At 36.0% G+C, this 12,297-nt stretch overlaps 1 protein-coding gene across 1 annotated transcript in view; it reads left to right on the top strand.

Moving 5' to 3' along the window:
• SEMA3E (semaphorin 3E) overlaps nucleotides 1-12,297 on the top strand; it is a 266,959-nt gene that overhangs the window by 27,597 nt on the left and 227,065 nt on the right. The window lies entirely within an intron of this gene.

Genomic DNA, 12,297 nt, shown 5'->3' with positions numbered 1-12,297 from the left:
ACTCTCTACATCTTTCATCCCATGGCCTTCAGACTAAAGTCCAGCTTCTGCTAGTCTCTACAACAGTCTTCTATTCAGTATGAAAAGTCTATGTCTACAGCAGTCTTATATTCAGTATGAAAAATCTATGTGCATTCTCCACTTTGGGTATTTAATACATAATATACATTTTTTTCAAAATTTATTTATAGTTTGTCTTTAAATCAAGATTTAATATATTCCACAAATATCTTGATTTTATTTTACAGTTCATTTTAGCAAATTTAAAAATTATTTATACAAATAAAGGGGAATCTCTTCGGCTTTCTTAAAACTTATCCATAATCACTCAGTATGCGATGTTTAATTTTATTACTGTAATGTTTAAAATACAGTAGAAAATGAAGAAAACACATAGCAAATATTTAAGTAGGAGACTAACATACATGATTTCAACATACCTTTTTGTACTATTGATGAGGCATCTTCTGAAAACTCATGGTCATGCTATGTGATCAAATATAATCAGCAGTGGTTAAAAATATTATTCAGAATGTTTTTTTTTAAGAGAGGTGGGACCAATTCTAAGATGGTGGAGTAGAAGAACGTGCGCTCACTCCCTCCTGTGAGAGCACCAGAATCACAGCTAACTGCTGAACAATCATTGACAGGAAGACACTGGAATGCACCAAAAACTGTACCCCACATCCAAAAACAAAGGAGAAGCCACAGTGAGATGGTAGGAGGGGCACAATCACAGTAAAATCAAATCCCATAACTGCTGGTTGGGTGACTCACAGACTGGAGAACACTTATACCACAGAAGTCCACCCATTGGAGTGAAGATTCTGAGCCCCACGTCAGGCTTCCCAACCTGGGGGTCCAGCAACGGGAGGAGGAAGTCCGAGAGAATCAGACTTTGAAGGCTAGTGGGATTTGATTGCAGGACTTTGACAGGACTGGGGAAAAACAGAGACTTCACTCTTGGAGGACACACACCACAGATGTCCGTAGTGTGTGCATCAGGACCCAGGGGGAAGGAGCAGTGACCCCCTAGCAGACTGAACCAGATCTACCTGCTAGTGTTGGAGGGTCTCCTGCAGAGGCAGGGGGCAGCTGTGGCTCACCAAGGGACAAGGACACTGGCAGCAGAAGTTCTGGGAAGTACTCTTTGGCGTGAGCCCTCCCAGAGTCCGCCATTAGCCCCACCAAAGAGCCTGTAGCCTCCAGTGCTGGGTCACCTCAGGCCAAACAACCAACAGGGAAGGAACTCAGCCCCTCCCATCAGCAGATAAGGGGATTAAAGTTTTACTGAGCTCTGCCCACAGCCAGTCCCTCCCTTGGGGAAGCTGGCAGAAGCCTCTTAGATAGCCTTATCCACCAGAGGGCAGACAACAGAAGCAAGAAGAACTACAATCCTGCAGCCTGTGGAACAAAAACACATTCACAGAAAGACAGACAAAAGGAAAAGGCAGAGGACTATGTACCAGATGAAGGAACAAGATAAAACCCCATAAAAACAACTAAATGAAGTGGAGATAGGTAACCTTCCAGGAAAAGAATTCAGAATAATGATAGTGAAGATGATCCAGCACCTCAGAAAAAGAATGGAGGCAAAGGTCGAGAAGATGCAAGAAATGTTTAACAAATACCTAGAAGAATTAAAGAACAAACACCTAGAAGAATTAAAGAACAAACAGATGAACAATACAATCACTGAAATGAAAGATAGAGTAGAAGGAATCGATAGCAGAGTAACTGAGGCAGAAGAACAGATAAGTGACCTGGAAGACAGAATGGTGGAAATCACTGCTGTGGAACAGAATAAAGAAAAAGAATGAAAAGAAATGAAGACAGCCTAAGAGACCTCTAGGACAACATTAAATGCACCAACATTCCCATTATAGGGGTCCCAGAAGGACGAGAGAGAGAGAAAGGACCTGAGAAAATATTTGAAGTGATTATAGTCGAAAACTTCCTTAACATGGGAAAGGAAATAGCCACCCAACTCCAGGAAGCACTGAGAGTCCCAGGCAGGATAAATCCAATGAGAAACACGCCAGGACACATAGTAATCAAACTGATGAAAATTAAAGACAAAGAAAAATTATTAAAAGCAACAAGAGGAAAACGACAAGTAACATAGAAGGGAACTCCCATAAGGTTAACAGCTGATTTCTCAGCAGAAACTCTACAAACCAGAAGGGAGTGATACGACATATTTAAAGTGATGAAAGGGAAGAACCTGCAACCAAGATTACTCTACCCAGCAAGGATCTCATTCAGGTTTGATGGAGAAATCAAAAGCTTTACAGAGAAGTGAAAGCTAAGAGAATTCAGCACCACCAAACGAGCTCTACAATAAATGCTAAAGGAACTTCTCTAAGTGGGAAACACAAGAGAAGAAAAACACCTACCAAAACAAAACCAAAACAATTAAGAAAATGGTAATAAGAACATACATACTGATAAATACCTTCAATGTGAATGGATTAAATGCTCCAACCAGAAGACACAGGCTTGCTGAATGGGTACAAAAACCAGACCCATATATATGCTGTCTACAAGAGACCCACTTCAGACCTAGGGACACATACAGACTGAAAGTGAGGGGATGGAAAAAGATATTCCATGCAAATGGAAATCAAAAGAAAGCTGGAGTGGCAATACTCATGTCAGATAAGATAGAAGTTAAAATAAAGAATGTTGCAAGAGACAAGGAAGGACACTACATAATGATCAGGGGATCAATCCAAGAAGAAGATATAACAATTATAAATATATATGCACCCCACTACATAAGGCAAATGCTAAGAGCTATAAAAGAGGAAATTGACAGTAACACAATAATAGTGGGGGACTTTAACACCTCACTTACACCAATGGACAGATATCCAGACAGAAAATTAATAAGGAAACACAAGCTTTAAATGACACAATAGACTAGATATATTTAATTGCTATTTAGAGGACATTCCATCCGAAAACAGCAGATTACACTTTCTTCTCAAGTGCACATGGAACATTCTCTAGGATAGATCATATCTTGGGTCACAAATCAAGCCTTGGGAAATTTAAGAAAATTGAAGTAATATCAGGCATCTTTTCTGACCACAATGCTATGAGATTAGAAATAAAATACAGGGAAAAAAACGTAAAAAATGCAGACACATGAGGCTAAACAATATGTTACTAAATAACCAAGAGATCACTGAAGAAATCAAAGAGGAAATCAGAAAATACCTAGAGACAAATGACAATGAAAACATGACAATCCAATACCTATGGGATGCAGCAAAAGCACTTCTAACAGGGAAGTTTATAGCAATACAATCCTACCTCAAGAAACAAGAAAAATCTCAAATAAACAATCTAACCTTACACCTAAAGGAACTAGAGAAAGAAGAACAAACAAAGCCCAAAGTTAGTAGAAGAAAAGAAATCGTAAGGATCAGAGCAGAAATAAACGAAATAGAAACAAAGAAAACAATAGCAAATATCAATAAAACTAGAAGTTGTTCTTTGAGAAGGTAAACAAAATTGATAAATCTTTAGTCAGACTCTTCAAGAAAAAGAGGGAGAGAACTCAAATCAGTAAAATTAGAAATGAAAAAGGAGAAGTTACAATGGACACCACAGAAATACAAAGCATCCTAAGAGACTACTACAAGCAACTCTATGCCAGTAAAATGGGCAATCTGGAAGAAATGGACAAATTCTTAGAAAGGTATAACCTTCCGAGACTGAATGAGGAAGAAATAGAAAATATGAACAGACCAATCACAAGTAATGAAATTGAAACTGTGATTAAAAATCTTCCAACAAACAGTATTTGTCTTTCTCTTTCTGACTTACTTCACTCTGTATGCCAACAAATGGAAGTCCAGGACCAGATGGCTTCACAGGTGAATTCTATCAAACATTTAGAGAAGAGCTAACACCCATCCTTCCCAAACTCTTCCAAAAAATTGCAGAGGAAGGAACACTCCCAAACTCATTCTACAAGGCCATCATCACCCTGATACCCAAACCAGACAAAGATACTACAAAAAAAGAATTACAGACCAATATCACTGATGAATATAGATGCAAAAATCCTCAACAAAATACTAGCAAACAGAATCCAGCAACACAGTAAAAGGATCATACACCATGATCAAGTGGGATTTATCTCAGGGATGCAAGGATTCTTCAATATACACAAATCAATGAATGTGATGCACTGTATTAACAAACTGAAGAATGAAAACCATATGAACATCTCAATAGATGCAGAAAAAGCTTTTGACAAAATTCAACACCGATTTATGATAAAAACTCTACAGAAAGTGGGCATAGACGGAACCTACCTCAACATAATAAAGGCCATATACAACAAATCCAAAGCAAACATTATTCTCAATGGTGAAAAACTGAAATCATTTCCTCTAAGATCAGGAACAAGACAAGGATGTCCACTCTCACCACTGTTATTCAACATAGTTTTGGAAGTCCTAGCCATGGCAGTCAGAGAAGAAAAAGAATTAAAAGGAGTATAGATTGGGAAAGAAGAAGTAAAACTGTCACTGTTTGCAGATGACATGATACTATATATAGATAATCCTAACGATGCCACCAGAAAACTACTAGAGCCAATCAATGAGTTTGGTAAAGTTGCAGGATACAAAATTAATGCACAAAAATCTCTTGCATTCCTATATACTAACAACAAAAGATCAGAAAGAGAAATTAAGGAAACAATTCCGTTCACCAGTGCAACAAAAAGAATAAAATACCTAATAATAAGCCTACCTAAGGAGGTAAAAGACCTGTACTCAGAAAACTGTAAGACACTGATGGAAGAAATCAATGATGACAGAAACAGATGGAGAGATATACCATGTTCTTGGATTGGAAGAATCAATATTGTGAAAATGACTATACTACCCAAAGCAATCTACAGATTCAGTGCAATCCCTATCGAATTGCCAATGGCATTTTTTACAGAACTAGAACAAACAATCTTAAAATTTGTATGGATACACAAAAGACCCTGAATAGCCAAAGCAATCTTGAGGGAAAAAAACGGAGTTAGAGGAATCAGACTCCCTGACTTCAGACTATACTACAAAGCTATAGTAATCAAGACAATATGGTACTGGCACAAAAACATAAATATAGATCAATGGAGCAGGATAGAAAGCCCAGGGATAAACCAGTCAACTATTCTCTGGCAAAGGAGGCAAGGGTATACAATTGAGAAAAGCCAGTCTCTTCAATAAGTGGTGCTGGGAAAACTGGACAGCTACATGTAAAAGAATGAAATTAGAACACTCCCTAACACATACACAAAAGTAAACTCATAATGGATTGATGACCTAAATGTAAGACTGGACACTATAAAACTCTCAGAGGAAAACATAAGAACACTGTTTGACATAAATAACAGCAAGATCGTTTTTGACCCACCTACTATAGTAATGGCAATAAAAACAAAACTAAACAAATGGGGCCTAATGAAACTTAAACACTTTTGCACAGCAAAGGAAACTGTAAACAAGACGAAAAGACAACCCTAAGAATGGGAGAAAGTATTTGCAAATGAATCAACGGACAAAGGATTCATCTCCAAAATATATAAACAGCTCATGTAGCTCAATATTAAAAAAACAAACGACCCAATTAAAAAATGGGCAGAAGACCTAAATAGACATTTCTCCAAAGAAGACATACAGATGGCCAAGAAGCACGTGAAAAGCTGCTCAACATCACTAATTAGTAGAGAAATGCAAATCAAAAGTACAATGAGGTATCACCTCACACCAGTTAGAATGGGTATCATCAGATACCAAACTACAAACAACAAATGCTGGAGAGGGGTGGAGAAAAGGGAACCCTCTTGCATTTTTGGTGGGAATGTAAATTGATACAGCCACCATGGAGAACAGTATAGATGTTCCTTAAAAAACTAAAAACTACCATACGACCCAGCAATCCCACTACTGGGCATATACCCTGAGAAAACCATAATTCAAAACGAGTCATGTACCACAGTGTTCATTGCAGCTCTGTTTACAATAGCCAGGACATGGAAGCAACCTAAGTGTCTATTGACAGATGAATGGATGATGAAGATGTGGCACATATATACAATGGAATATTACTCAGCCATAAAAGGAAACGAAATTGAATTATTTGTAGAGACGTGGATGGACCTAGGGATTGTCATACAGAGTGAAGTAAGTCAGAAAGAGAAAAACAGATATCGTATATTAACATATATATGTGGAATCTAGAAAAATGTTCCAGATGATCTGGTTTGCAAGGCAGAAATAGAGATACAGACATAACGACAAATGTATGGACACCAACGGGGGAAAGCGGAGTGGAGAGGTGGTGGTGGTGGGATGAGTTGGGAGATTGGGATTGACATATATACACTAATATGTATAAAATAAATAATAAGAACCTGCTTATAAATAAATAAATAAAATTCCCCCCAAAATAAGAGGTAAATGAGAGAGAAGAATAAATTGCATATGGTATAATGTTTAAATTATCTTTCTCAATACAAATTGTTAGACATTTCTCTATACTTTCTCAATACTTAGAAATATGTCAGATGGCTTTACTTTTACTTCTTGGCAGTCGTCCCTTGAATCCTTAAAATGAATGAAATTTTATGCTGCAAGTTGTACCACAGTGTACTTTCCTTTCACTTAGCTCTCTCACACAGTGCGACTTGGGATTTTACCAACTTTGAATGCTTATCTGTACTCGTAGCCGTTTGGGTTGCATGCCATTTGAAAACCAGATGAATACTATGGATTCTTTAGAAAAATTCAAGACTTTGCATGTACATTCAAAACATTGCATCCAGATTCAAGCAGTTCATGGATTCCCATAAGACAGCCCGTGAATATCCATGGCCTTCAGATTATAGTGCTTCTAGACTAATGGTAATAGCCTGGTTATACCAATTATGACTTATCTTGATGGAATATAATGTATAACAAGAACAGGGGGATGTTTATGATGAACTGAAGCATGACGAAAGCAAAACACAAAGTTATATATGTACTATGATTACAATGATATAAACTACACATCTCGACAAAACATTTTTAAACTCATATAAAACTAAAGTAGCTGTCTAAAAGTAGGATTATGAAAATTTTTCTTTTAAAAATTCCTTATTTTTAAAAATGCTATATTGTTTTATATTAAAAATAATATAGCAATAGGAGAAACCTACAAAAGTGATAATGTATAACCTGGACAAATGCAGTCATTCCTTAGGTGCTCATTGAACATCATTCTTTTTTTCTTTTCTTTTTATCATCTTCCTTTTTGTTCTCTTGACTGAAGCTAAAATAATCATAAAAAAAATTCAGTCTGGTTATACCACCTCTGCAATTAAAGCTACTCAGTAGCTTCTGACTATGGTCTCCAAGTCTCCTTTTCATGAGATGGCCTTTGCCCATCTCCCTACATTTCCCCCACTTCACTAGCCTTTCCCAGAAAAAGCCTACTCCTCCTTGCCTCTCTGCCTCTACATTTGACTTTGCACATTCATCCTCTGGTTCTCCTGCTCTCCTCTCCTCAATGTTACTCATCCTTTAGATTTCAGCTCCAACTTTACTTGTTAAGGAAAGATCCTATTTATTCTCCAGCTTGAGAACAGTACTGCATTATTCACACTTACAAGCATTCTGATTTTAATTTCATAGACTTTTTGGGGAAGGAATGACTAATAAACCCACAAGACAGTTCATATTTTTTGTAAAACATTAAAAGATTAAAAACATGGAGTGTTTTTTTTACATAAATGTAGATAATACTGAGAGCAAAGCATTCCAATTGACTAATTTAATCAATCCGGACAGCCCACTCCCATAATATTAACATATGTAAGGCAAGTCCTCTTCAAGATAGTATAGTAAGGAGATTACAAAAGTAGAGAAAGTGCTCGAGTGGAGAAAGTATTTTATAACACTTACAGTTTATTTTTTGAGATTTAGGTTGATAATATGACCCGAAAACATCCAGCAATTTTCAAACGTTCAGAGAAAATGAAAGTAAATTAAGTTAAAAAAAAAATTGAGTCAAACATGTTATTTGTCGTCATGTGGACACAATAGCTAACTGATTGAATCTGTATTTCTTTAAAGTTGTGTAAGTCCTGCCTTAGGTCATTTCACTCTGGGGGGTTCAAGAGGAAAGACAAATTAGCTCAGTGGGTGCTAATCTCAGCATCATCTCTATGGTTGGAATAGCACTTCTGAGTGTTCATATAGAAGTTCAGCCTTCTTGAACTCTTTCCAGTTTTACCAACCAGAAAGTGTTGGTACAAGTTTACGTAGCTTCATTCCTGTGGACTTAACATTTAAGGAATGGTGATATATATCACATCCTGCATTTTGCTTCAAATAGCCTTAGTACAACAAAGATCATGAAATTACACTGTTTTTGGCTTTAATTTCAAATAGTCTTGGAAGCTTTACTTTAGTAGATCCTATTCTGTAATCTTATATTGGTCACAATATAATATGCAAATAGGAAAATACATATATTTGTTTAAAACCATAATATCCAACCTGACATTTTTAATCTCATAAGACTACTCAGGAAATGGATGAGCTGCTAAAATATTAAGGCTAACAAATCATCAATTCAATGGCGTTTTATAGGTCACCCTGACCGGAAGAACTGTCAACCATTTTGTTCCCTTAATTCTGTAAATCAAGACTTTCAAAGGTTTTGCATCCAAGGCAGTAGTCTGAAAGTTTTCAATTTTCTTAACCAGGTACCATTACCTAAACCTGCTGAATGCTGAGTAGATATCTAATGATTGCTGTTCACCAAAGGGCAATTAGGATTCTGGTCTCAAAATGTTTAATAACATATTTGAGAGGTGGAAACTTTTATTATTTGTTTCAATTGTTCTTAATTTTAAAATTGTATCTTTGTACATATTTAAAAGTTCATAGAATAAAAGGTTTCTATGCATATCTAAATAGTAAGGAAAAAACCACTTAGGTTTAAAACCAAAAAATTGGATCACGTCTACTTGAATTCCATCTAAGAGCCCTTACAGCCAGGTATTTTTTCATAAATTATAGACAGCTTGATTCAGAGTATATACACATAGCACTTAAATGGAACAATATATCTGAAGAGAGGCATTCCCTTTCTTTCTATACATTTATTGCTTCTTAAACAGATTTTGCTTCACTTTCAGGAGTAAGGGATGAAATTCCTCTCTCCTCCTCCTTAAACCTATTTGCTTTGCAAATGTACTAATGCACTTTATTCCAACAGTTAAAGAAGAAGTGCTTTATCAGAAGCTAGAACAATTTCACTTTCCAGAAATGTGATTATATTCAGTTTCATTAGGTGAACCATGCAATTAGGGATATCAATCTTCCCTTTCGGTACCTGAAGAAACTTCTGACAGTGGGTGATTTGGTGAGATAAGCTCTACACAAATTTAACTTCCTGTTCGGTTTCTTAGCACCTTAATTTTCTTACAGCTTTTAAAAAACACATGTGCAAGAGGAGTAGCCAAATCCAAAGAAGGCAAGTGTTTGTATAAATACTTTTTATAAATACTGTTGTGTTGCAATAGACGGCTCCAATGATTAAATGGCTAGGTTTTTATACAATATTTTAGATGAATGCAGAGATTTGCAGCAAACAAAATATATTCATGTGGCTTAAAGGATTAGAAAATATTTACTTTTGTGAGAAAATCATTGAACTTTTGGTCTTTTTCTTTACACTTTGAAATAAAACTGTACCTGTCTCACTGCTGGTATTAGAACTGAGTTAAAGAACTAAACTTAAACTAGCACAGGGGGCAGAGTACCTTCTGATTTCCTTAATAAAATGTCTATAGCAGCATCTAGCTTTGTTCAGAATAGGTGTGCCATTTTTCTATACGAGTAGTTATGATTTAAATAGTATTAGCTTTCATGTCATAAAAATATGAGACCTTTTCTCACTTCCTCTACCTAGTAGTAACTTGAAGATATTCCTATTCACAGTATAAAGCAAAAAAGAATCCACCGTAAAGTTTTATGCTTTTTTACTCCTTTTTCTCCTTTATGTTTCACCTTCCTCATATAGCCAGCAAGCAGTGACAATAATCCAACACTTGTATTAACGTATGAACTTCAGTGGTTTTTTGGGGGCGTGGGGTGGGGAAATGAGAGTTAATGATGTACACATTCATACTGTGCTTCTAAATGCTTTATTATTCCCAGAAGTGGGGGACTTCGCCCAGTGGGTAAGTGGTATTTCTTGGAGAAATATAGTGCTGGGTTGGAAGCTTATTGAAGAAATACTGTACAACTTAACTGTTTTTTCTTGAACAAGTATCTATGAAATTCCGTATTTTTGGTGGACTAAATATCAGTTTCAATTTCACTTAACAAATATTTATTGAGGACCTACTATATGCAACTTATGATACTCAAATGAGTCAAATAGCCAAAGAACTTTAGCTGGTGAGTGAGGTTCACGTGGAATATGCAGGGGAAGAGTGTTCAGAAAGGGATCTTATGTGCATATCACAGTGAATAGGATGGATCAAAGAGAGTAAGCAGTTAATCCAAGTTCATACAGTAAATAAATGACAAAATGGGACTTCAGAACACAAATTTTGTCTGAGTTAAAGCCAAAGTGGCGTTCATTGAATTGTATTGACTTTTGTATTAGTTTCCTATTGTTAATGTAGCAAATGATTATAAACTTAGTGTCTTTAAACAAAACAGAGTTATTAGCTTGCAGTTCTGGAGGTTGCAAGGGCGATGTTCCCTCTAGAAGCCCTAGGAAGTATCCATTTTCTTGTCTTTTTATAGCATCTAGAGGCCACTTACATCCCTTGACCTGTGGCCTCTTCCTTGAATCATTTCAAACCTCTGCTTTCTTCGTCACACCTCTTTCTCTCACTCTGATCCTTCTGTTCCCTTTTCACAAGGACCCTTGTGATTGCATTGGATTCACCTGGATAATCCAGGATTATCTCCCATTTCAAAAACCTTAACTTCTTTACAACACTGAAGTCCCTTTGGCTGTGTATGGTAACATATTCACAAATTTCCAGGGATCAGGGTGCGCTTGCCTTTGGAGAGGCCATTGTTCAGCCTACCGCAACTCTCTAGAGCCTAGTCCATTCCTACTTAATTTTGCCATTGGAATTTATCTTTCAATCTTCTTTTTGCCTCCTAAGTTTCCACTTATTTCTAGTTATCCTTATTTCTCTAGGATTATGACCCTGTTTAGAAAAAAAAAAAAAGCCACAATTTTTCTTTGTTTTACCTTCATATTGCTTGAGATTCTGCCATGCTTCTAATAATGAATATTTCTTGGTAGTGGTAATTCCTAGGTTTTAATTTCTGATGTAATCCGTCTGTTTCTTGAGAAGGACTTTGAGGAAAAGTTTTAATTTTGACAGAGATAGAAACAAAGGGAGAGTATTTTATTTTGAAGGATTTTGATGAACAAAGGCCCAGAGCAAGATATATAAGGTAGAACCAAATAAAATAATGTTACCTAGTCTATAGGGAACATTTGATAGTCTGTAGGATGAGAGAGGAAAAGTAAAATATGGGAGCCATTTTTCAGAAGCCCTCAAATTAATCAGTAGTATACTTATGTAATATGATTGACGGAAAAAATGATCTTTATTATAAAATTAAGTTTTCTACAAATCCATTACTGATAAAATGTGTTTATTGTGTGGTAAATGCCCATTTTTAAAAAGCGTGCTCTTCTTTTTATACACTGACCTTTAAAATTCCAAAAACTTCTTTCAAAAACAATTGTACTATTTATTATTTAGAAACAGATACACACACACACACACACAGCAACACATTAGCGGGACCTCATGCAATGCTGGCTATAAAACAGGATTGGAACACTATAGGCATATAACTTTGAACAAGGGTTTATTTATTCTGCTTATCTCATTATGTAGTTCTAATGATTTTTAATACTATTGAATGGTTTTTTGAATGTCTGAATGTGGAAATTAGTCTATATGTAAACTGTCAGGTTGTAAATGCCCAATGGGCCATCTGTATACTCACTTCTGTTGTATTCATCTTGTGTAGAACTACTCATATTTATGTAACAAAAATCGACTTAATTTTACAGTCATTAAGGAACAGCTATGGAAGTATTTAATAGCTATAAATCAACCTTGGAGCGAAAGTTTTAAATGATTATATTTAAGCTCCCAGTATAAATGAACTATTTTGGCATTCATTAGATTCAGATGATTAAATTGCTTCTCTCGTGTCTCATATTCACATAGGAAGTTTTGTACTTTTG

Source organism: Pseudorca crassidens, chromosome 8, assembly GCF_039906515.1.
Source record: "Pseudorca crassidens isolate mPseCra1 chromosome 8, mPseCra1.hap1, whole genome shotgun sequence".
Lineage (NCBI taxonomy): Eukaryota > Metazoa > Chordata > Mammalia > Artiodactyla > Delphinidae > Pseudorca > Pseudorca crassidens.
Note: the sequence above shows the minus strand (reverse complement) of the source record. Positions and strands in the feature narration are given on the sequence as shown.